Genomic DNA, 26,364 nt, shown 5'->3' with positions numbered 1-26,364 from the left:
CATTTATCGTTGTCTAGATTAAAGGTTTTATTTCCGTAGTTTAAATCTTTAGATAAGTTAAGAGTGTGAGGGCTATTAGTTGGGTAAGCATCACCGTGCTACTTATCCCTTTCTTCTATGCCCCGTAGTACGTCCTTATTTTCTTTTGTGAATAGTAATGTGTGGGGTCCTTGTCATGCAAGTAATAGACCTGGTTTTCGGTATTGTCACTTTTGTGGATGACCATTCTCGAACTACATTGTTGTATCTTTTGAAGGATCGGTATGAATTTTTACATGTATTTCAAAGTTTTTGCAATGAAATAAAGACTTAGTTTAATACTTCTATTAAAATTTTTTGGTCTGATAATGCGTTGGAATTTGTACAAAACGAGATATCTTCTTTTTGTATTGCTAACGGAATGATTCATCATACTAGTTGTTCTTACACTCCTTAACAAAATGGGGTTGCGGAACGGAAAAATAGGCATTTACTTAAGGTTGCCTGGGCTCTCATGTTGCATGTTCATGTGCCCGTGCCCAAACATTTTTGGTGCGATGCAGTTCTTACTGCTTGCTTCTTGATTAATCGGATGCCTTCGTCTGTCCTTGCTGATAAATCTCCGTTTCAATTTTATTCCCTGGTGTTTCGATTTTCAGCTTGCCGCCTTGAGTTTTTGGGTGTGTCTGCTTTGTTCATAACCTTTATCTTCCTGGTGATAAATTGGACCCTCGGTCAACCAAATGTATATTTTTGGGTTACTCTCAGACCCAAAAGGGATATAGATCCTCTGACTCGCAGACAGTTTGTTTATGTGGATGTAACCTTCTTTGAAGGTACATCTTACTTTTCTGATCACCCTACCGTAGCTAGTGATCCGTTAGCTGTGTCTAATCCTCCTCCTATTCCTACATTTGTCCCCATATCCACTTCTCCACTACAGGTGTATCGGCGCAAGAGGCACATTGGGCAGCTCCATCCAGATAATACCGAATTATCTACATCGCTTCTTGTACCATCCTCAGCCTTTGGTGGAGATCCAGATTTACCTGCTCTTCTTGACTTACCAGGTGATCCGGATCCTGATGATTTACCTATTGCTACTCAGAAAGGTAAACGCACATGTACTAAAAAATCTTCAGTTGCCTATCCCATCGAGCAATTTGTTTTCGTATCTTATCTTCCATCCTACCATCTTACTCTTGCTACTTCCTTGTCCACTTATACCATTCCTTGTACCCACATTGAAGCTCTTGCTATCCCTGCTTGGAAGCAAGCCATGGATGTGGAAATGGATGCACCTTATTGACTCATCATACATGGGAGTTGGTGGATTTACCTCCTGGTAAAGACCTAGTCAGGTGTTGGTGGGTGTACACTATTAAATATCATTCTGATGGTTCTGTTGAGCGGCTAAAAGCCCGTCTGGTTGCTAAGGGATACACCTAGACCTATGGTGTTGACTACTTTGAGACCATCTCTCCTGTGGCTAGGTTGAACTTTGTTCGCCTCATTATTTCTATGACTGTAAATTTCGATTGGTCCTTATACCAGATAGACATTAAAAATGCTCTTCTTTGTGGTGATTTATTCTAAGAGGTCTATATGGAGCAACCTCTCGGTTATGTTGCTCAGGGGGAGAATGGTGGGCATGTGTGTAGGCTACATAAGGCCATTTATGGGCTGAAACAGTCCTCCCCGAGCATGGTTCGAGAAGTTTAGTTCTATTGTGACTGGTTTTGGTTTTTCTCAGTGCTTTGCAGACCATGTGGTATTTGTTTGTCGCCAAGGAGAGAAATTGGTCGTCCTTTTTGTTTATGTTGATGACATTATTGTGTCAGAAATGATGAGAGTGGGATCAAGGAGGTGAAAAATTATTTATATCAGAATTTTTAGACTGAAGATTTGGGTCAGCTTCACTACTTCCTTGGGATTGAGGTTATCAGAAGTAAAAATGGAATCAGCCTGTCCCAAAGGAGGTATGTGTTAGACCTCTTAACTGAATCTGGTATGCTTGCTGCAAAACCAATTGATATTCCTATGGATCTTAATTACAATTTTGGCTCTGATGATGGTGAAGGTCTTAAGGATGTCCACTCCTATAGAAGCTTAGTTGGAAAGTTGTTGTACTTGACTGTCACTAGACCAGACATATCTTATGCTGTTGGGGTTCTCAGCCAGTTCGTGCAATCCCCTTGTAAGTCTCATTTGGATGTAGCCATTTGGGTTCTTCGGTATTTGAAGGGAGCCCCAGGGAAGGGGCTGATTTATCGCCCAATTAAAAATATGGAACTTGTTGCCTACTCAGATGCAGATAGGACAGGTTTTGCTAGTGACCGTCGATCTACTACAGGGTATTGTACATTTGTTGGAGGAAATTTGGTTACATGGCGAAGCAAGAAACAGACCACAGTTGCCAGATCCAGTGCTGAAGCAGCGTATAGAGCTATGACCCATACCACTACAGAGTTGATGTGGATTAGGTCACTCCTACTTGAGATGGGGTTTCCAGTCTCAACCCCTATGAAGATGTTTTGTGACAACTAGGCAGTCTCTATATTGCTAGTAATCCGGTCTTTCATGAGAGGACTAAGCATATGGAAGTGGATTGTCACTTTTTTCGCAGCGCCGTCTTGAAGAAGTTGGTTGAGACACCATTTGTTACCTCGTCTGATCAGGTTGCTGATGTGTTCACAAAGTCCTTATTTGCCCCTGCTTTTCGGTCCTGTTGTAGCAAGCTGAGCATGAGCGATATATATGCTCCAGCTTGAGGGGGAGTGTTAAAATAAGTGTTTATGGGGGCAGATATGTCTTTCCACACTTATTTATTCCTGTTTTTTACTATTACAGTTTATGTAGGGGCAATTTTGTCCCATCAGTATTATTGTTTAAACATAATAAATTCAGTCAATGATCTGTGATAGAACATTCAGTTCTACCGCAGGCCCTTTTCCCTATTGGGATTTGCGTAGTTTCCTTCTTCTCTCTTCTTCTGTCTTCTTCTTCTACCTCTGGTTTCGTTAATTATTTTCTGATATTATAACACCATACATGAAGTAAAGAAGGGGATATGTTGGGTACAGTATTTTACAAGTAAGGGTGTTATTACTTATTGGTACGATTATTCTATATATAAATAAAAGAATAGGGTCTTAAAAATATTGTTGTTAGGAGCTCCACATAGGCATGTGCCATTTGATGGGTTGTGAGGACAGAGAAGGACAAGTGGAAAAATAAGGAATGTAGAACCAGACAAACTCATTTCTTTTACAATGGTAACTGATACATGAAAAATATGAAGGCCTTATAAAGATGTGGTTGTTTGGAGCCCCACATAAGCATGTGTCATTTAATGGGATCATGAGTGCGGTAGGGGAGAAAAAAAAGAGGAATATAAAACCAGGCAAACCGCAGACTTACCTTTTTCTAATGATAATTATAAAAAAGAAAAAAGTGGGTTATAGACAACATGAGCATGGACATTGTAGTAGATGTGGGTAGAATAAAGAAAATAAGAAGTAAGAACATGGAAACATTAAAACTCCTTTTATAATTAGGGTCATGAAAAATTCTAAACTAATTATTAAGTAACAGGGAAATGTGAGAAATAGCATGTTAAGTGAAGAGAAGTTTGCCCAGCTAATTATATATGGGTAATAAAGAGGAGAGAGATGTGGTTAAGAGTCCACATGAGCAAGGCCATTTTAGTAGATATAAGGGGCAGAAAGGGGAAAAGAAAATGGGATATAGAAACATGTCAAACTCTTTAAAGTAGTGGCATTTCGGTAAATATTAACTTGACATTAAGGTGGGATCAACATTTAAACAGAGGAAGATGATTGGTTAATATATAAAAAGTATTTTTAATGTAATTCCAGATGGAGATAAAGCCAACTAGAACCAGAACCAGAATCTGCTTGGGTTTAATGCAATCGGCTAGAGCAGAATGGATGATTAGATGAAATCAGGGTTAGGGTTTAATGGAGTTTAGGGTTTGATGGTATGGGTAGGATAAGCTGATGTGGAGGAGTCTTCTATTGAAGGTCTTGAAGTGTTCTAATGGAGTTACAAATGTAAACTAAGATAGGTATCGATTTAGGGTTTGGGTTTTGGGTTTGGGAAAGTGAAAGGAGAAGAGATCTGGGGTTTAGAGTTAGGGTTAGGGGCAGGGATTCAGGTCAGTAAGGACTACTCGATCCAAGTTTGGGTGGATTCTAATGGCCGGATTGTCCTAGGCAGAAAATAGGTTATGGGGAATGTAGTTCGAGTGGGGGAAAGGAGAAGGGTTTGGGGATTATATGCTTACTTCTTGTTGGATGGATCCTTGAGCTGATAGCAGATCTGAATAACTGAGCTATGAATCTTCACACACTCGGCAGTAGCAAACTTTAACAAACTTGAATGCCCTGGAAGGAGAGAAGCAGTGAACTAGTGAAGGCTATCTCAGCCTCACCTTCATAGCCTATCTCAGGATAGTGGAATGCATTAAAGCAATATTCTTCTTTATTAAATCGTGGGGGGCTCAATTGATTAGGACTCAAAATAGAAATAGGAATGCTAATTAGGACTAGGACTTAAAATAGAAATAGGAAAGCTGACTAGGGCTAGGACTTCTAATTAGGATTCAAACTTGCGCTAGGAATCCTAATTTAGAATTACAACTCAATAAAGAATAATAAAAAACAAATACTAATTTAAATCCTAACTAGGGCCGCCTTTTTGAATTTACCTTCACAAAGCTTTTGAGTCCCTTTGCTGGGGCTTCATTTGTGATGTGCTTTCTCAAATGGGCTTTCCCCCAGTCTTTGTCCGTTGGATATATGCCTGCATTTCCTCCCCCTCCTTCTCCATTCTGGTCAATGGCTCTCCGGCCGGGTTTTTCCATTCCAAAGTGGGCATTCGCCAAGACTGCCCCCTCTCCCCCTTCTTGTTCTCCCTCGCTCTGGAAGTTCTCTGTAGAAGTCTTCAATCCAAAACGGATCTTCATCTCATCTCTCCTATTCCTAAATGCAAGCACATCAACCTTACCCACCTGGCTTTTGCAGATGATCTGATGATCTTCTCAAAGGCCTCTCTTTCTTCTATCTCCGCAATCATGGATTCCCTCCACCTCTTTGAGTCGTTCTCGGATCTTCGCATTAATCTCATTAAATCCAAAATTTTCCTTTCAGGAATCCCCAATTTTGATAAAGAATCCCTTCTGCGTTTAACTGGATTCTCCATCATAGTTGTCGCGTCATCACGGCGATCCAAGTCGGTGGAGGGGTGTCATGTCGATATATTGACATGTCGCCCGCCATGGCAATGCCATGGCGATCATATCGACCATGTTTTATTTTTTATTTTCTCTATCTTTAATGTCATTTAGTATGCTATAATATATACCCTATAACATAAAAAATTAACATGGAAGTGTACTACTAATCTACTATGGTTTAATTCATGAAAGTGTAATATCCTTTAGTGTATATGAAATCATGGATTATCAAATAATTGATAGCAATAGTCTTGCTGATAATAAAGTTGAAAAATCATGAGAGTTGAGATATGATTCATATGAAAGTGACTACAAAAGTAACAAAACAAAAAAAAATTAGAAGAACGTAATTTATATTGAGTGAATAAAACTACTAAACAACCCATCTAAATAAAAAAAAAAATTGTTGATGTGAATATGTGATTGTGTATTAGTGTTTTCTGTTTGATGTTTTTTTCATTTATTTTTATGTAAAGTAAAAAGCATTAAAATAAAAAATGGTTTAAAAAAAAAAAGTTTTATAATTTGAAACAACCATGTCGCCCAATATGGCCATATGTTGTGGTATGGCGTCCATGGCGGCGCCATGGCGACGACATGGAGGCCATATCGGTCGATATTCTTACATTATCCATGTCGGTGGTCGATATGCCCACTTCTCCAGCGATATGTCGCCATGGCGCCGCCATGGAGTTGATATGGCAACGCCATGACAACTATGTTCTCCATTGGTTCCCTCTTGGTTAAATACCTTGGCCTCCCTCTCATCCCTGCCAGGCTTTCCAAGCACCATTGTGCTCCTATGTTGGATAACATCCGCAAACATCTTCAGCTATGGAAAAGCAAACTCCTTTCTTACGCTGGTCGCCTTGTTTGCATCCGTTTTGTCCTCCAAGCTTCCTACATCTATTTGGAACGGGATTTTCGGCTTACCCAAAGCCACCATCCAGGCTATGGAGCACCTCTTCTATGATTTCCTTTGGAAAGGGAATGATTCATCTCGATTCCTCCATCCTGTTACTTGGAAGTCTATCTGTCTCCCCAAATCCGAGGGAGGTCTAGGGATCCGACGTATTCGGGATTCCAGCTCCGTAGGCATTCTTAAGCTTATTTGGAATATCTCCTTCGGTCAGGATTCCATCTGGGTCAACTGGGTCTACTCCTACCTTCTCAAGTCTGACTCCATTTGGACTGTTGCCATCCCCTCTGACTCCTCCTGGATCTGGCGCAAGATCCTTGCCTTCCGCCCCCTTGCCCTTCGTGGTATCTCATCCTCTATCGTTGATGGCACCTCCACTTCCCTCTGGCTTGACCCATGGCACCCTTTTGGAGTTCTTTATTGTGTCTTAGGCCCTAGAACGATTTACTCTTCTGATCTCCCAAAAGATTCCCCCCTTTCCTCCCTCATTTCCTCTGGCTCTTGGTTACCTCCCCCTCTCCTTAATCCCTCCATTGTATCTCGGATTTGGCTTGCTCTTCCCCCCCTTGCGGACAAGACCCTTTGGCTGCCTTCCCCCAATGGCCTATTTAGCACTAGCTATGCTTGGAACTTTGTTCGTGAGCCTGCTCCCACCGTTCCCTGGCACAATCTCATCTGGTTCGAAGGCCATATTCCTCGCCACAGTTTCACAGCCTGGAGATCCCTTCGCCTTTGCCTCCCAACCCAAGCCTTCGTGCTTCACCGACACATCCCTGTCCCCCCTGCTTGCTCCCTTTGTTGGAATGGTTTTGAGGACACCCCCCACCTTTTCTTTGCTTGCCCTTTTACCTCACCATCTGGAAAAAAACCCTCTCCTCAATTTGGCCTCGTAGCAGGAGACCGCTTCCCTTTGAGCGAGAATGGCTTTGGATGGACATGTCTTTTTCTGGGTCCTCAATATGCGACCCCATTGGAAAGCTGGTTTTTGGAGCTGCTACCTTCCGCATTTGGACGGTGCGGAACCTTAGGAGATGGACTTCCAACTCTCGATCTTATGATCTGATTTGAAAAACCATCTCCTTTGAAGTCTCTTCTAAGCTCAGCTGCACCCGTCATCGTCCAGTTCTGGACTCCCCTAGGAACAGGCATATCACTGCCTCTTGGGGCCTGGATTTGTCTATTTTATTTCCCTCCACCTTTGTTTAAATTGGCTGCTTGTTTTTGCCCCACCTCTTTTCCTGCCCCCTCCTGTGGTATGGTAATATATTTATTCATCCAAAAAAAAAAAAACCCCATGACTGCTTCTGGTGTAGGGAAGAATCCCTACACCTGCGGCTGGTTTTAGACAGCCAGTTTACATCAATTTTCCTTTACCATTTTTAAAAATAAAAGGGAAAATTACATTCCCCTCACCTGAACTAAGCCCCAATTGTAAAACCATCCCTTCCTTCTGAAATTACAACTGTCCCTTGTTTTGTAGCAGTGTTACCTATGAAATTCAAATGACTATTTTACCCTTTGCACTTAAAAAATACCCAACCCCACTTGCCTATATTCGAAACGTTACCGTTGAGAAAGCCTTTGAACCGAACCTCTCCTTCCCTTCTTCATCTCCGCGGCTTGCATCAAGACTGCAACTCTCCGGTGATGTGAGAAGCTGCAATTTCTGGTGGAGGTAGGTGAACTCATTCTCTCTTCTCTCTAGTCGATAATAATCCAGATAAACTCTGACTAGGTAGCTCTCTAGTTGCAAAAAACACAAAAAATGAGATTGGACCAGAAATTGAAAAGATTATTAGTTTCTTCGCCTGTATTATGTCACTCAAAAGGAAGGGAGGAACGACTATATCATCTTACAGGGTAGAGAAGTAACCTTCAGTGCAGGAAACCATCGTCCAACTGCAAAGATCGACAAAGTAATGTCCCAACTCGGCAATACGTTACGAGGATAGGTTAGAGCTTTTTTTTTTATAGACGTCAGAGCTTCAACTACATTAAGATTTTAAGAAGGATGAAAGGGTAAAAGGATAATTAGTACCATTCATTGTTATTCTCCTTTTACCAGTGCAAGAACTAAAACTAGATTAGAATGTCACTATGTGATGCGGATCCAGGGTTCCAAAACCTGATTCGGATCGCTTACGGGCCCACCCAAGTGTTAGATAACTCAAATCATAATCACAAGTGTCACAACAGTAAATATTTGAAATTTTACAGGAGCAATTGGAGAATGGTAAATAACTGAAGGTTATAATGGGATGGCAATATCGTAATTAAAGGAAATCAAATAACCAAAGTGAAGGCACCATACGGGAGTGGAGAGGATTTATAAGTGAAAGGGTAATCTAGAAATAAGAGACAAAATATGGAAAGATGGGACTTAAGGCATTAAGGGTAAAGGGAAGGGCAATATGGGAAAGCAGGTAAAAAAGAATTAAAAGACAATTACAGTTTTCTCCTTTCTGCCAAAGTTGCCGGAATTGCGTCTCTGTGTCTCACGAACTCTCTCCTCTGTCTCGAACTCTCTCTTTGCAATTTCTATTTCTCCCAAATCCCAATTAGTGTTTCAAAAATATGGTATATTGTATTGTTTAATGTTTTTAATTTTTTTTTCTGTTAATGTGTACACCTCCACTACACATTAAGGAAAAAGCATATAAGCTCGTAAATGGTTTAAAATAAAATAAACTTTGAAAAACCTAAGTTTAATACTCTCAAACACAAATATTGACCCATATGGCCATATATCGTGGCATGGCGTCCATGGCGACGCCATGGAGGCCATATCGGTTGATATTGTACCTCAACCATATTGGAGGTCGGTATGCACACTTTTCCAGTGCCAGGTTGCCATGGCGACGCAATGACAACTATGCTTTTATCCCCATCAATTGGAGTGCCGTGCAACCATGCAAAGTCACCCCTAGTGCGCCTGGGTAGTCTCTGCTCCCCCTGGGCTTGGGCCGCCTAGCTCTACTCCCCCTGCCTCTGCCCCCTACTTCTGGCTCTGTCGTCTATCCCGGTCTGCCATAATCAGACTTGTTTACTATTGCATGAATAAAAGACAATTCATTAATTACTGAAGCACATAAATTATTTTAGTTTGAGAGTACTAAAACTACACTAAAACTAGTATATAGCTATTTAGTATTTTCCCCCTAACCCTCATGTTTAAAAGCAATTTTTTAAAATATTTTTCAAATAAATATTGGCATAGCACAACAAAATCGAAATGATATGCAATGGACAACACTTCAAAAACATTTAGAATTTACTTTCATATTTTCAGTAATTTTCAAACAAAAACCTCATATTTTTCCTTATTTTTGAATTTTTGAATAATTTTCATAAAAATAAACATAATTAATTATTGGCCGAAAAATAGTTTCGACACAGTGAGGCCGTAGATCAGCCAATGGTGTCTAACACATATTTAATTGATCACCATACAATTTACATAACCCCTATTTTTTTTAGATTTTTGTTGTAGGAAAATAAAAAATTTGAAGTAAATAAAATAAAATATATATATATACAGAAAAAAAATTTCGACACCATGAGGTTGTAGATCAGCCTCCGATGTCGGACATATATTAATTTCATCACAAACAAACAAGTATTTCATGCATTTTTTCAAAATTTTTTTTTAGAGAAAATGGTTTTACCTAGAATAGTGGAAAGGCTTCGCAAATGTGCTAAGAAGGTACTTCCAGCATAAATGCAGCGAGAAGATTCAAAGAACAAACCGAAAATCACCAACAATGAGTAAAAAATGAGCAAATATGACCAAAAACTCAAAAAAGGAGACTGTTGTGAGCTTTTGATCGAGACTCACAAAACAGTGTCTATTTATAATGGACAAATTGTAATTTAAAGTCGAAATCTCGCGAGATGAGATATTGGCTTGAAATATCGCAAGATGATCGAAGTATCGATTGAAATAATGTATATTTTTGTATTGAAGTAGCGTTTCGTCTTTAGACAGGTCGAGATATTCGAAATATTCGATATCTTGACCGAAATTTCACGAGTTTTAGTACAATGGGTGGCATGGCCTGTTAGGTTTTAGAGTAGATGGAGAAGGAAGAAAAAGGCTCCAAAAGAGCCAAGAGTTCAAACGCGATTCTTTGGGGTAAATCTGTTATGTCTCTAAACTAGAGACTAACAAGCTTATATTGAAAAGAATATATAATTACACACAGGCCCTTGGCCTTATACAAATGACACAGAGTACATAAAACAGGGGTTATGTACATATATACCCCTGATACAACTATTCTTAACACTCCCCCTCAAGCTGGGTGGTATATGTCATACATACCCAGCTTGTCTAACATAAAACTGAAGTAATGATAGCTAAGTCCTTTGGTGAAGATGTCTGCCACTTGTTCATTTGTCTTCCCAAAAGGAGTACAAATAGTCTTAGACTCTATCTTCTCCTTGATAAAGTGTCTGTCAACCTCAACATGCTTTGTCCGGTCATGTTGAACCGGATTGTGAGCAATACTTATGGCTGCCTTGTTATCGCAGTATAGACTCATAGGCCTAGTTGTCTTAAACCCCAATTCTTGAACAAGTTTCTTCAACTACAAGATTTCACACACACCATGAGCCATGGCTCTAAACTCTGCTTCAGCACTTGACCTTGCTACCACAGGTTGCTTCTTACTTTTCCAGGTGACTAAGTTTCCCCCAACAAAAGTACAGTATCCAGAGGTGGACCTTCTATCAGAAATAGACCGGGCCCAATCAGCATCTGTATAAAGTTCAATTCTCAAGTGACCATTCCTGGAGAAGAGAAGGCCCTTTCCAGGCCATGACTTCAAATACCTGAGGATCCTGTAAACTGCATCAAGATGTCCCATCTTAGGTGCATGCATAAATTGACTCAGCACTCCAACAGCGTAGGTTATGTCAGGTCTGGTGTGGGAGAGATAGATTAGCTTGCCTACTAATCTCTGATATTTTGCAGCATCCACGAGAGGTTCACCACAATCTTCCCCTAATTTGTGGTTCTGCTCAATAGGGGAGGAGATTGGTTTGCATCCTAAGTTGCCCGTCTCTGTAAGTAGATCAAGAACAAACTTCCTTTGGCAAACATTGATCCCGTGCTTGGATCTAGAAACTTCAATCCCCAGAAAATACTTCAATGGACCGAGATCTTTGATCTCAAACTGCCGAGCCAAATAAAGCTTAAGCTTTGAGATTTCAGCTTCGCTGTTTCCCGTGACCACAATGTCATCAACATAAACAATGAGAGCTGTAATAGTGCTGCCTTTCCTTTGTATAAACAAAGTGTGATCAGCTTGACTTTGAGTATACCCATTTTGTAGGAGGGCTTGTCTAAACCTCTCAAACCAAGCCTTAGGAGACTGTTTGAGTCCATAAAGAGCCTTCCTAAGACGATATACTTTCCCATTGTTACCAGTATGCTTGAACCCAGGAGGATGATGCATATATACCTCTTCTTCTAGGTCACCATGTAAGAATGCATTCTTCACATCAAGTTGGTACAATGGCCAATCAAGATTTGCAGCCATTGAGAGAAGTACACGGATGAAGTTGTGCTTGGCCACTGGAGCAAAGGTTTCCTGATAGTCAATGCCATACACCTGTGTATAACCCTTGGCGACAAGTCTTGCCTTATACCTCTCCAAAGTACCATTAGACTTGAACTTAACTGTGAATACCCGTCTGCATCCAACAGGGATTCTCCCTTTAGGGAGCTGAACAAGGTACCAAGTGTGATTCTTCTCAAGAGCCAACATCTCTGTGTTCATTGCTTCTCTCCATTTTGGACTTGCCATAGCCTCTGCTACATTCTTGGGAATAGATATGGAAGAAATAGCCACAGAAAAGGCTATACCTGTAAGGGAGATAGAATCATAGGAAACAAACTTGGTAATGGGATTAGTACATGTCCGAGTTTCCTTGCGGTGGGCAATAGGAAGATCTAAGTCTGAGGATATAGAAGTAGACAAAGGTATACCTGTCTCGATGGATGGAGGCTCAGGATGAGGAGACGAAGAAGGGTTTTGGCAGGTCTTCTTTATAGGAAGCCATGAAGAAGGATTTCTCCTGTCCTTCGTATACACCAGTAGCTCCTCCTGTTCTCTGTTCACCTGTGCACTAGGAGGCTCCCCCTCAACAACATTATCCACAGGAGGCTCCCCCTCAACAACAGTATCCACAGAACTTTTCCTTCCCCTGTCAATCTAAAAAGGAGAAATAGGAACAGGAGGGGAGCATCCTCTAGAACCTCTTCACCCTCAACACCACCAAGAGATGAACACTCCCCCTAAAGACGTGACTGAAAATATGGAATGGTTTCGAAGAAATGGACATCTTTGGAGAGAAGCCACCGACGAGTAGAGGGATGGTAGCACTTATAACCTTTGGAGGTGGAGGAGTGCCCAAGAAAGATACACTTTAGAGCCTTAGGATCCAATTTAGTGCGGGCAAATTTGCCAATGTATACATAGCAAATACAACCAAACACCTTTGGTGGAAGAGAGAATGAAGAAGAACAGGGAGGTAAAACATCAAGGGGAACTTTGAAGTTCAAGACACTAGACGGCATATGATTAATAAGAAAGACAGCAGTGAGAATGGCATTAGACCAAAAGATTTTTGGAACATGCATAGTAAACCAGAGGGATCTAACCACTTTAAGAAGATGGCGATTTTTGCGTTCAACCACCCCATTTTGTTGTGGGGTATCGACACAAGCTACCTGATGAATAATGCCATGGTAAAAAAAAAGGGTTTCCAAACCACTATACATATACTCCCCACCTTTGTCAGAACGGACAACTTGGATCCGAGTGTGAAATTGGGTATACACTAACTCATAAAAATTTTTAAATGCAACATAGACATCACTCTTGTGTTTCAACAGGTAAACCCAAGTAACCCGAGAATAGTCATCAATGAAAGAAACAAAGTAGCGGAAGCCACGCAATGAAGTAACAGGGGAAGGCCCCCAAACATCAGTAGGGATAAGATGAAAAGGTGAAGTAGATCTATTACCATTAGATGCATAAACTGTTTTACAACTTTTGGCAAATAGACAAGGTTCACAATGAAAAACATGAGTGATAGGAAAAGAAGTAAATAAATGAGGCAACAGTTTCCTCATAACATAAAAGGAAGGGTGCCCCAAACGACGATGCCAAAGCAAAATATCCTCCTGAGTACGTCCACCTCCTTGCCCACAAACATAGGATTGAGCTTGCACAACAGGGGAAGCACCAGTCTCTAAAACATATAAGCCATTAGTTTCACGACCACTGCCAATCACCCTCCTCGTCACCAAATCCTGAAAAAGACAATGGTTAGGGAAGAAGGTGACAAAGCAGTTCAAAGATTTAGTCAATTGGCTAACTGAAAGAAGGTTAGTAGCAAAGTTGGGAACATGAAAGACAGACTTCAAGGGTAAAAGTGGGGTAACCTGGATATCTCCCTTACCAGAAATGGAACAGAAGGATCCATCAGCATTTTTTACCTTATCTTTCCCAGAACAAACAGAATAGGAATTATACAACTGAGACCTACCAGTCATATGATCCGTGGCACTCGAGTCAATGACCCAAGGTGTGGTGCCGGAAGAGGAAGAGACCTGCAGTGCCATGGAAGTAGGAGTAGCAGAGGACCCATCCAGGTGGGCTACAACCCGGCGAAAGGCAGCAATGTCTTCTTTGGAAAGAGATGATGAATCAGCTTCAATGACCCCAACATGAGCCTTAGGCCCCTTCTTCCGCTGTCCTTTCATTTCCCCGGAGGAACCAGGAGGGGGCTTCCCATGGAGATCCCAGCAAAAATCCTTTGTATGCCCAGATTTGCCACAATGGTCACAGAAGAACCGGCCCTTCGTAGATCCCTTAGTAGCCCCCTTATCAGCTCCCTTAGTGGAGTCCTGAGGGGTGGAAGAAACAAGAGCAGAACGCTCAACAGTGGGGTTGGGAGTAGTCCCCATGGCACCCCTATGGGTCTCCTCACTCTGTAGATATCCACGCACCTTCTCCAGTGAGGGAAGACTTGGTCGGCCAAGGATTTGTACCCTAAAAGGTTCAAATTCAGAGTTAAGGCCGCCAAGAAGAAACAGGACCCTCTCTTTCTCAAACAACCGGTGCACCTTGACCTCATCCTCAGGACACAACTGAAGATCTCTATAGTGATCATACTCTTCCCATAGGCTCTCAACAAGACTATAGTAGTCAGAGATGCTTCTATCACCCTGGCGCAGACTAACAATCTGTTGGAGAAGTTGGTACACCTTTGTAGAGTGCCCAACTCGATCAAAGATACGGGCCACACTATCCCAAATGTCTTTGGCTGTCTCCTTGCCCATAAACCTCCTGGCAATCTCAGGCTTCATTGAGAAAAGAAGCCAAGCCATCACAAGAGAATTCTTAGTGTCCCATTTGGAGTACCCTTGCTCGGTAGGAAGGGGGGATTTGATGCTACCATTTATGTACCCCATCTTCCCCCTACATTGAAGAATCAATTTCATGGATTGGGACCAATCCAGGTAATTAGTATTGTCCAACTTGACAATGGGAAGCTGCACATTTGGGTTCTCATATGAGGGAACTGGGATTGATGCAACAGTAGGGTCTGCAGATAAAGGCAAGGCTGTTTCAACATTTTTTTCACCCATTTTGACCTCAAATCAAACACTTGATAGGTCCAAACAACAGCACCTCAACCACAACAACTTCTCCTCAAACACAGCAGTCAAAAACAGAGGCAAACAGAGGCAAGACCTGAAAAAGCTTGTAAAACCTCAAACAATCATCAAACAGCAGCGGATTGACAAAAGCAAACCTTCCTCAGCAAAAAACGATGCTAAGTGGCCCAGAAATAACAACCAACAAAGCTCTACTGATGAGCCTTGTCACTTCAAGAACCCAAGTTGGCGGAAAAAGGTGCAGAACAGGTTGGCCGAAATTCAGATTCTACTCTTTGATGCTTCCATTAAGCTTGAGATGATCCAATGAGAAGAAAGAAGACTTCCAAACGAAGCTAGAGCATCTGGTTGCTCTCCATTTGGATGCCTAACAAGTGAGAAACAGCTTGGTGAAGAAACCCTAAGGTTACATTCAAATACCAGCAAGAACCAAGAGATGAAAGCGAGCCCTAGCCTTCCAAGCAACCTTCAAACACCTTCAAACTCCAGAAACAAACTGCTCTGATACCATGTTAGGTTTTAGAGTAGATGGAGAAGGAAGAAAAAGGCTCCAAGAGAGCCAAGAGTTCAAACACGATTCTTTGGGGTAAATCTGTTATGTCTCTAAACTAGAGACTAACAAGCTTATATTGAAAAGAATATATAATTACACACAGGCCCTTGGTCTTATACAAATGACAGAGTACATAAAACAGGGGTTATGTACATATATACCCCTGATACAACTATTCTTAACATGGCCAAGTCCAACGGAGGCCTTGGGATGCTCCAGTTCAAATGAGTGCTGTGATTTGGATTGAAGGAACTAAAAGAGCCAGGGGCAGGCCTAAAATAACCCTAAGTAGCATATCTTAGATCTAGTATCTTGTATGACATCAAACAGAACTGATTGGACAAGAAGGAACCATGTAGCTTTTCCCATTTAGCTAGGATAAGGCTATGTAGTTGTTGTTGTTGCGTGTGTGTGTGTAGAGGGTTGGGTATGCCGCCAGCTTTCGGTAAGCTAGCGGCATACACCAATCATAGGGCTGGACACAGGAGGGTAAGAGGGTCTTTTCCAATTGGGAGGAGAGAAGATGACACATGCTGGCAGCATGCCCAGGCTTTTCCCATATATCTACAATAAAATATGTTGAAAGGAAAAACTCTAGTGCAATAAACAGACAATCGTAAACTTAAAATAGAGCACATTACATGATGCAGCCGAAGAAAAGAAAATTAAAGCAAGATCAAAGAATAAAAACCAACACCCTAACTCTAAGTTACAGAGCAATCAAAAGGAAATCTGGGAGAAATACCATGAACACAACAAACACAAACCAGTACATACACGAAAGTGAGGTCTGTCACCAATACACACGGAGAAAACAAAATGTAAGCTTTGAAAAACAAACAAACAAAGAATAACCGCAAAGAAGACATAATACACAAAGGAAACTTTTCTTTGCCTCATCTTCAAAAAAGATGTTGCCTCTTCCCTGTCTGACTTTAGGCTTATCTCCATTTGCAAACTTCTCTACAAGTTCATTGCCAATATTCTGGCTAACTTGCTCCAGTTGGTTATTCCTTCTTTTGTCAACCTGAACCAATCTGCTTTCATTTCTGGTAGATGCATTGCTGACAACATCCTCCTCTGTGCGGAGATCGTCTGGGGTTTCGATCCTAACTCACATTCCCCTGCCCCCCTTATGAAATTGACATCCATAAAGATTTTGATTCCCTGTGTTGGGACTTCATTTGTGATGTCACCCAAATGTCTTTCCCCCTATCTTTGTCTGTTGGAACCATTACTGTACCCCTATGCTGTAATGTAGGGCCGATTGGGAAGAAGGGAATAGTTGCAGGGGAAGGGGAATAGAATAGGTAGCTCAGGGTTCAACAATGCTATAAGCTGTATTCATGCAATTGTAGGAGCTCTCAAGCGCTCTTACATATTTATAGCCTCTTGGCTGAAAAGAAAACAGACTTACACTATGACTCAAAATAGAACTAAGACTCAAACTAAAACTAGGATTCAAAATTAAATCCCAATTAGGATTACAAATCCAACTCGAATTCAAATAAATGACTAAATAACATTCAAATAACCCTAAACTGTTTCCACGATTTTGATGATGGTGTAGGGGGATCCTACACCTATCTACTCCTACTCTAGTGTTGGTGTAGGGAAGAATCCCTACACTTGTGGTTGGTTCTAGGCAGCCGAACTACATCATGCTGGGTCTCTGAGACTGACAAAGCCATCCTCCTCCGTCTGACTGGGTTTTCCCTTGGGTGCCTTCCCGTGACATACCCAGGGTTCCTCCTTATCCCAGCTAGGTTACCTGGTCATCACTGTACCCCCGGGTTGGATCTTAACCATAAAAGGCTTCAGCTTTGGAAGGGCAAACTCCTTTCCTATGCGGGTAGGATTGTCTAATTAAATTAGTCCTCCAATCTTCTTACATCTATTGGTATGGTATCTATGTGCTTCCAAAATCCACAGTCAAAATTTTGGCTAACCGGCCTTGATGGGTTTAGTATGGAATTCTTCTCGGCTACCTGAGACATCATCATAGATAACCTCATTTAAGCTATCCATAGTTTTTTCTTTAATCCCAATCAGCTCCCGAAAGTCAACCAAACTTTTCTCTGCCTCATTCCCAAAAAAGAGGGTGCCTCTTCCCTGTCACTTTAGGCCTATCTCCCTTTGCAAAATTCTGGCTAACCGGCTCCAGTTGGTTATTCCTTCTCTTGTTCGCCTGAATCAATCTGCTTTCATTTATGGTAGAAGCATTGCTGACAACATCCTCCTCTGTGTGGAGATCGTTCGGGGTCTCGTTTGTAAATTGTGTTCCCCCGCCGCCCTTATGAAAATTGATATCCATAAGGCTTTTGATTCCCTGCGTTGGGGCTTCATTTGTGATGTCTTGACCCAGATGTCCTTCCCCCCATCTTTGTTCGCTCCGTTCGTTATTGCATCTCCTGTCCTTTTTTTCTCAGTCAATGTTAATGGCTCTGTTGCTGGATTCTTCCCTTCAAAAGTTGGCAATCGTCAAGGCTGCCCCATTTGTCCTTTCCTCTTCTTCCTTGCCCTTAGGGTCCTTTCTAGGAGTATCTGGGATAAAACCGACCTACACCTCATCTCCCCCATCCCTAAGTGTAAGAGTCTCTTTCTCACCCATCTAGCCTTCGTAGATGATGTTATGATCTTCTCCAAGGCTTCACCCTCGTCTATCTCCTCCATCATGTCCTCTCTCTAAGTCTTTGAATTTCTCTCGGGTCTTCGTATTAACCTTCTTCTTCGGGGTCTCTGAGACAGACAAAGTCACCCTCCTCCGTCAGACTGAGTTTTCCCTTGGGTCCCTTCCTGTGAAATACCTAGCACTCCCCCTTATCTCAACTAGGTTGACTGGTCATCATTGTACCCCCATGTTGGATCTTATTTGTAAAAGGCTTCAGCTTTGGAAGGGCAAACTCCTTTCCTATGCGGGTACGATTGTGCTAATTAAATCAGTCCTTCAATCCTCTTACATTTACTGGTGTGGTATCTATGGGTTCCCAAAATCCACAAGTAAAGCAATGAATTCTCTTTTCTGTGCTTTCTTATGGAAAGGAAAAGAGTCTTCCAAATTTCTTCACTTGATTAGCTGGCAGCCACCTGCTTTCCCATATCTGAAGGAGGGCATTCGCAGAATCCGTGATTATAATATTTGCCTCCTTAAGCTAATCTGGAAAATCTCCACTAAGCAGGACTCAATTTGGGTCAATTGGGTCTACTCCTGTCTTTTGAAAAACGACTCAATTTGGACTGCTCGCCAACTTGCTGATCCCTCCTGGGTCTTACGCAAAATCCTTCTCCTCCGTCCCTTAGCCCTTATTGCTATCTCCTTTGTGATAGCTGATGGGACCTCTATCTCCCTCTGGCTTGATCCTTTGCACCCTCAGGATTCCTTTACAATCTCCTAGGTGCTCGTGAGTTCCTCTACTGGTATCCCTAAATCTGCCCCTCTCTCCTCTCTCCTCTCCCACGGCTCCTTGTCCCCCTCCTCTCCTTTCCCCCGGTCTCACTCAGGTTTGGGCCTATCTACCCCCTTCTCCCCCATCCCTCTCGTTCGGACAAAGTCATTTAGCTTCCCTCCCCAATGGTATTTTTAGTTCTAGCTCTGCTTGGAATTTTGGTAGATCGCATCGCCCCTCTGTCCCTTGGCACAAATTAGTTTTGTTAAAGGCCACATTCCTCGACACTTTGAATGTCTAGAGAACCCTTAACCTTTGCCACCCCACCCAATCCTTTCTCCTGCTCCGCCACATCTATGTCTCTCCTTCTTGTACCCTTTGCTGGAATGGTGTTGAGGACGTCGATCACCTCTTCTTTTCTTGCCCCCTTGCCTCCACCATTTGGAAGAATGCCTTAGATTCCATTTGGCCCTGTAGTAGGCATCCCTTACCTTTTGCTTGGGAGTCGCTTTGTCTGGATATGTCCTTTTCTGGTAGCTCTATCTGTGACATCACTAGCAAGTTTGTGTTCAGGGCTGCTGCTATCTCTCATATTTGGATGGAGCGGAATCTTCGAAGATGGACCTCCAACTACTGGTCTATTGACTTGATTTGGAAAGCCATCTTCTTCGATGCTAGCTCTAGACTTCATATGCTCTCCCATTGTACTATTACAGAATCCCCAAAGAACGGGCACATTGTTGTTACCTGGGACCTAGATTTTTCTCTTTTGTAGTCTCCTAACCCGGCTTCGTAGGCTTTGAGACTTGTATAATTCCCCCTCTTTTCTTGTGTATTCCCCTCCCCTTTGGGGTTTTGGTAATGAATTTTTTATTTGCCCAAAAAAAAAAAAAAAAAAAAAACCTAGGAAACATAGTCCAAACATCAACAACATGTCCTTATTCCAACTAAATGGGGTCATCTACATGGATCCTTGCTCTCCAATCATCTATATTCGAACATGAAGTCCTAACAATGCTAGCCGAACACGCAAAAGGATTCTGCAATACACACACACACACACACTAAGTACGAGCAATTATAAAAGACCATGGTTGGAGAACTTGGTTTTGCCCAGCCAAAAAAACGAGTTACACCGAAACCTCGGCGAGTTGGTGTAATATTTTTTTTAAACTCGGTTGAAGGTTTTAGTGGGTTTTTGACCTAGTTTGACCATAAAACTTAGTATATAGTCTATTTTGGGCCATTTAAACACAATGACACAATCGGATTGTCCAAAATCAAAATCCAAATAGGAGTTTGACTTCGGACCCTAGTTTGGTAGGCTACGACACACATGCAAGGTACTAAAACTCAGGTCTCGGTACCAGCTCGACTCTTGGAAAAACCGAGACGAGTCGAGATCTCGCCGAGTTGGTGCATTTTTTTTTTTCCAACTCGAAGCCTCAACTTTGGGTTAACCCGAGATCTGGACCCGAGATCCGAGATCTCGCCGAGATATGTCGAGTTTTGTCCAATTAGGTAAGGTATTTAAGTGGTAGGTGGGTTAAAATAATGGGTCGAAATCGAGATCCAACCGAGATCCGAGATCTCTCCGAGATCTCGCCGAGATATTGCACTTTTGAGACTTGTAGGCAATCTTGTCTCGGCTTTTCCAAAAACCGAGAAACTCGGCGAGGCGAGTTTTCGAACTATGCACACATGTTTTAGTAATGGATAGCAATCAAAACATACAATTAATGTAAAACAACTTAAATAAGCATTAGAAATTTGTAAAATACATCAATCTTAGCATATATAATATACTTCTATCATTCCAAGCCATGTTTCCGAGGCTAGTAAGGCTCAGATTGTGCCACATAGGATTCCCATGCCATAGTGCTGCTGAAGAAATGCGTTTAGTCTACCACACAAGTCGTATAAGTGTTGGTATGGAAGAGGCGGTTGCGATGAGTTTGATCCACTGCTACTGCCATCAGGCTGTTGAACTACCATCGGCATGTATGGGTATTGGCTGGGTTGGGACTATGAATATGTCCATAAAATCTGACCCAATGCTTTGTTTGTCGAACTCATGTCTAGAGTGTACTAACTGTGGCTGCCCCAAATTGACCATAGCCACTATATTCGGCACCGGTGCTTTCATGGCCATAATCATAGTCATACTGAGGCTGAGATGCATGTCACGACTGACGCTCACTAGTAGTATCTATACTCATGCTTCTGAAACTTTCATGCGTAGTCTTCATACTCATGTCCTCATCCTGAGCTTGTGACTGTTTGCGACGTGGGCATCTCTGGTACGTAGTGGGGGTACCATGGTCATGATCCTGTGTTGCATGAATAAACTGACTCTCACCTGTGTAATGCACAGGCCTCGTCTCTACCCAAGCTCTTATTGATCCTGTTGTAGATGTAACAAATTTGATGTTGGATGCAGCTTCTCCGCTCAATCCGTCTAATCTTCGGTGGAAAATCTGACCAAAACCATGCAATTTGGGTGGGGGTGTGTTCTCTGCCGATACCAGCGAGATCACGACTGGTCTCGATCGAGATCTAGATAATATATACTGGGCCAGCAATTGAATTGAACCGAGATCTCGCCGAGATATTGTAATCTAAGTGTCTCGCCATCTCAAAAAACTGAGATTTTAGTGAGATCTTGTTCCATTCAAAAGACAAACTAAGAGCCGATCTAAAGCGAAAGAAGAAAAGAATGACAACATGCAAAGTAGCAAACAGGGAGTAGTCTATGGAGCTCCACTACAGACAAGCAGCATCTAGATCTAAAACACGAGAAGAGAGCCGATGAGAAATTTCAACAAAATAAAACGAAATACGCAAACACATAGTAGAAAAAGAATATGGAAAACCAAAACAAAACCTAAATCAAGATTAATCTACAAAAGAAGCACATCGAGCAGAGAAAAACTTCAGCAAAGAAGAAGAAGATCTAACTATAGGGGAACCATAAAGAAAAGAAAGCAAAAAAAACAATGAAAAAATATATCTAACTGTTGAGTATGTCTTGTATTCCAAGGATCCAAGTGTGATGCGGATCTGACCCGACCCGGCATATTTTGTGGTGTGACCCGAAGGGAGAAAAGGTTGAGATTTAGTTCGTGACGCGGAGGGTTGGGCCGACATATTTTTGTAGCTGTATATATAAGGCATTTTTTCTCATTCTAGGGTTAGACGGAAAAAAACTTGTATCTTCATTTTGTTTAGTGAAAAGTTCGCTGCTGCTCTTCCCGTGGACGTAGGTTTCTCGCGAAACCGAACCACGTAAATCTTGTGTGTTTGCGATTGCCTTGCTTGTTATTTTTTTTCTTCGATCCCATATTTGGCCATCTTGGGCGATTCAGCTTTAACACTAACTGCAGTGGATCCAGAAGGTAAACGGTAAACCTACCATAAATGTACCTGGATTAGAGAAGCAAGATTTGAAAGACAGGAGACGCAGGGCGAAGAGGAAGCTCTATAGGAAGCACTTAAGCAAAGTTACAATAATACCCCCACTTAAATAACAACTAATAAGTAATAACAATAATTACCCCTCTAATAACAATAATTACCCATATAACCATAGACAATAAAGATAATTACAAATGGTGCACTGCAGTACATAAGACTCCCCCTCAAGCTGGAGCACAAGTATCATCCATAACCAGCTTGGAACAACGACAAAGAAAAGCAGGTTGAAACAAGGCTCTGGTAAACATAGCCCCCAGTAGGTAACCTTAGAACAGTAGGTTGGGCAGCAGCACAGCAGCTCGGTCGAAGGGATGAGGCTTGTAATGACTTGAGAACTTGAAGGGGATGAAGAACAGCAACTGAAATCAACCTCCTGGGTTTCCCACTGCAAGGAGTCAATTGGATCATACGCCAGTTCCTTTCTCCATGGATCAAACACCAAGGAAAACTTCAACAGAAGCAAACATGCATAACAGCAGTTGTAGAGAATCAAAATTGTGGCCTAGTATGGTCTCATGGGTTGCTTTTTTAGATTGCAATGAAAGAGAATGGCAAGGAGTCAAAATTAGAAAGTCCCAAAAAATAGAAACTTCCAACCTTGACCCCTTACTTGGGTTACAAGACACTACCAGCCCAAATAAATCATGGCTGAGACTGACTATTCTAATAACAACTTTAAATAAATAAAAGACCAAACTAAACTATGGGACCACCCCTTAAATTAGACCAGCTGAACCAACCGGTTCACTGGTTCATTACAGGACTAAAAAATAAGAACATAAACAACCCAATAGAACTCCAGCAGCAGCCTTCTTCTTCTTTTTCCTTGAATACACCCTTGGTTTGGCATCACCAGTTGGTCACCAAAACGAACAAAAGGAGTAGAGATTAACTTCCTCGTTACAATAGCTCACACAAAATGACAGTCGACCTCAATATGTTTAGTCTGTTTATGAAAGACCGATAACTAGCAAAATTGATAGCAGCCTGGTTATCATAGTCATGTTCATAGCTTTATTAACCGATAAACTGAGTTCTTGAGCAAACGACATTAGCCACATTAATTTAGCAGCATTGTGCACCATGGCCCAATATTCAACCTCAACACTAGTTTGAGCCATTGTAGTTTGCTTCTTGCTCTATGTAACAAGATTATCTCCAACAAACTTACATTACCTAGTAGATCTCCGATCATCATCGGTACTAGCCTAGTCAACATCAGAATAACTAGTAATATCAGTATGACCATGACGACGATAAACAAGCCCTGTACCTGAAGCACCTTTAAGATGCCTCGGGATACATCATGTTGCTTCCTAGTGGACTTGCTTAGGATTTTCCATGAATTGACTTATAGCATCAACTGGAAAAGAGATATCAAGCCAGGTGACAGTAAGATATATGAGTTTGCAAACTAATCTCCTGTACTGATGTTTCTCGTCAAATTCCTTATCATCGCAGATTCCAAGTTTCACATGATGATCCATAGGGGTATCAATTGGTTTACAACCTTACATGTTTGGTCTTAGGCAAAAGATCAATAACATTTTCTTTTGAGATAAACTAACACCCTTTTTGCTATGAATCACTTCAATGCATAGTTGATACGACATCTAGACGAACTAAGGCATTGGAGGGGGCCTGGATGCAAGGCAACCAAGTCAACCAAAATGTCTGCCTAGGCAACCAAGGCGATACTAGTTGTCAAAACGCATGGATGCCAAGGCAGTCGCTAAGTGACGCTTTGACAACTATGCTTCAATGCTCAGAAAGTACCTGAGAACCTCCAAATCTATCATCTGGAAGTTTTGTTGTAAATAAGACTTGACATCTTTAATACTAGACACGTCATTACTTGTAACAATAATGTCATCAACATAAACAACCAATACAACAACCTTAGAGCTTTGACAATGGACAAACGTGGAATGATTGGAATAACGTTGTGAGAATCCATAACTAGGAGCAACTTTACTTATCAAACCATGCTTGCGTTGATTGTTTCAACTCATAAATAACCTTGTGCAGCTTACACACTTTTTGTGAATTCTCCCCATGAGCATCATACCTAGGAGGTTGCTCCATATATACTTTGTCAAGTTGATATAAAGGCCAATCAAGGTTTACAGCCAAAAAAAAAAAAGAACAAGTACATAGTTTAAATGAGCAACATTAGAAAGTTTTTCAAAATGATCCTTATACTTACTATCTCTTTACTTAGAGGTTAATCAACTAGGGTCTATGTTTGAGAAGAGAGTAGATTATCCACTTCCACATTCATAGTCGTTTTCCAACCAGGATGCGACAATGCCTTAAGGTAGGTGGTAGAAACAGATTGTGTAGATAAAGACAAAGCGAAGCGATGAAGGAATATGGAAAATGTGAAATGGAAACAAATTTATCAATAGGGTAAACAATTATGGACTTCTGAGTGCAAGAACAAGTACCTTTTCATAAAGCGATTGTTTATCAATAGGGTAAATAATCATGGACTTCTTATGTACCGGTCAAAATTAATTTGGTGTGCACAAATGCTGTCAAAATCGCTTTGAATGAAAATATTTTTTTGGACATGAAAACAAATGAAAATTTTACCGTACTTTTGGTTTTTAGCAATGTTTTACGATATTAAGATTTATGGAATTTTTAGATTTGAGAAAAAACCCAGTATTAGAAAGTAGAAAATTGCACCTACCGCCGAAAATCCAATTTTTGTTCTTGAATTGGGGAGTTGACATTTTTTCCTTTTGGAATTTAATTTTTGAACTATTTTTATTAGTTTCAAATAGGGGGTATTTGCTTATTTATGAATAATATCTTCCGTAAATGAAATACAAGGCAAAAATAAGTGTCTGTCCAGGTTTCTTGCCTGGTTACTGGCATACATAACTATCTGTATTGGTTTCGAGACAGGTTTCCCCAAGTTTCGTTGGGCATAAGTGTCGAATTGCGAAATTACCAACATCTCAATCGAAACCATGCATTTTTTAAAGTACTTGGCTAACTCGTCTCGGAAACCTGTGAAACCGAGATATCTTAGTGGTTTCAACAGGTTTCGACCGAGTTCTCTTTCCATGGTAATGGAGCAGGGACTTCAGACAAAACACCAAATGATGAAGAGGATGTGCAACGACTAGTGCAGATGGCTTGGGACAACACAACATTCGATAAATGGATGACAGGTAGTTACAACTGCATCTCCCAAAAAATGCTTATGAACATGCGTATGATCATCAAAGAACGAACAACGTCCAACATATGTTTTTTCCTTTTGGCTGCATCGTTGTGTTGAGAGGTATAAAAGCAACTAGTTTGATGTATAATACCATTCTCAAAACAAAACAAAGAAATTGAATGTGGAGTATTTCAAGGGCATTATCAGAAAGAAAATTTTTATGATAAGCACCAAATTGAGTTTTTGTTTCATTATAGAAATCCCTGAAAACAAAGAGAAACTCGGAACGATCTTTCAACAGATACAACCAAATCAACCAGGAATAGTTGTCTATAGAGGTGACAAAATATAAAAAACCTTACTCTTGACACGACATGGACCCCAAATATTTGAATGAACTAAAGAACTTAGCAACCGACTCCTAGAAACATCATGAGAGGGAAAAGTAGTATGATGATTTTTATTGAGATCACAAGCTTCACACTCAATGTGAGAGATAGTTTTACAATTAGGAACCATCTGTTGAAGCTTGGAGAGAGATAAGTGACCTAGTCGATCATGCCAGCAAAGAGGAGAAGCACCACTAGAAGAAGCAGACACAGTTGTAGAGGATGAATCATCTTCTAGATAGTATAGACCATCCTTCTCATGCCCTCCACCAATCGTCTTTTTTGTTGGAATATCTTGAAAAACACAATAAGACGGATAAATCGTAACAGAACAATTTAGAGATTTTGTTATCTGATTTATAATCAAAAGATTTAAAGGTAATTGTGGTACATAAAGAGCAGAGGATAAGGGAAAGGAAGATTTTTTTTTTTTTTTTTGATGATAGGAAAGGAAGATTTTGAGTAACTATACCATGACTAAATACGTGAGTGGAGGACCCATCAACATGAATAACTCGGGATGGGTGACTCATTTTGTGGAAG

The 26,364-nt window shown here is 41.2% G+C and overlaps 1 protein-coding gene and 1 long non-coding RNA gene across 2 annotated transcripts in view; both read left to right on the top strand.

The window, feature by feature from the left end:
• LOC122656057 (RNA-binding protein 208-like) overlaps positions 1-26,364 on the top strand; it is a 78,077-nt gene that overhangs the window by 10,294 nt on the left and 41,419 nt on the right. The gene's annotated exons all lie outside the window — the stretch shown is intronic.
• LOC122656058 lies at positions 5,723-15,951 on the top strand. The gene is made up of 3 exons (XR_006332037.1): positions 5,723-5,736; positions 6,289-6,292; positions 15,817-15,951. It is a non-coding gene; the product is annotated as an uncharacterized LOC122656058 (long non-coding RNA).

Source organism: Telopea speciosissima, chromosome 3, assembly GCF_018873765.1.
Source record: "Telopea speciosissima isolate NSW1024214 ecotype Mountain lineage chromosome 3, Tspe_v1, whole genome shotgun sequence".
Lineage (NCBI taxonomy): Eukaryota > Viridiplantae > Streptophyta > Magnoliopsida > Proteales > Proteaceae > Telopea > Telopea speciosissima.
Note: the sequence above shows the minus strand (reverse complement) of the source record. Positions and strands in the feature narration are given on the sequence as shown.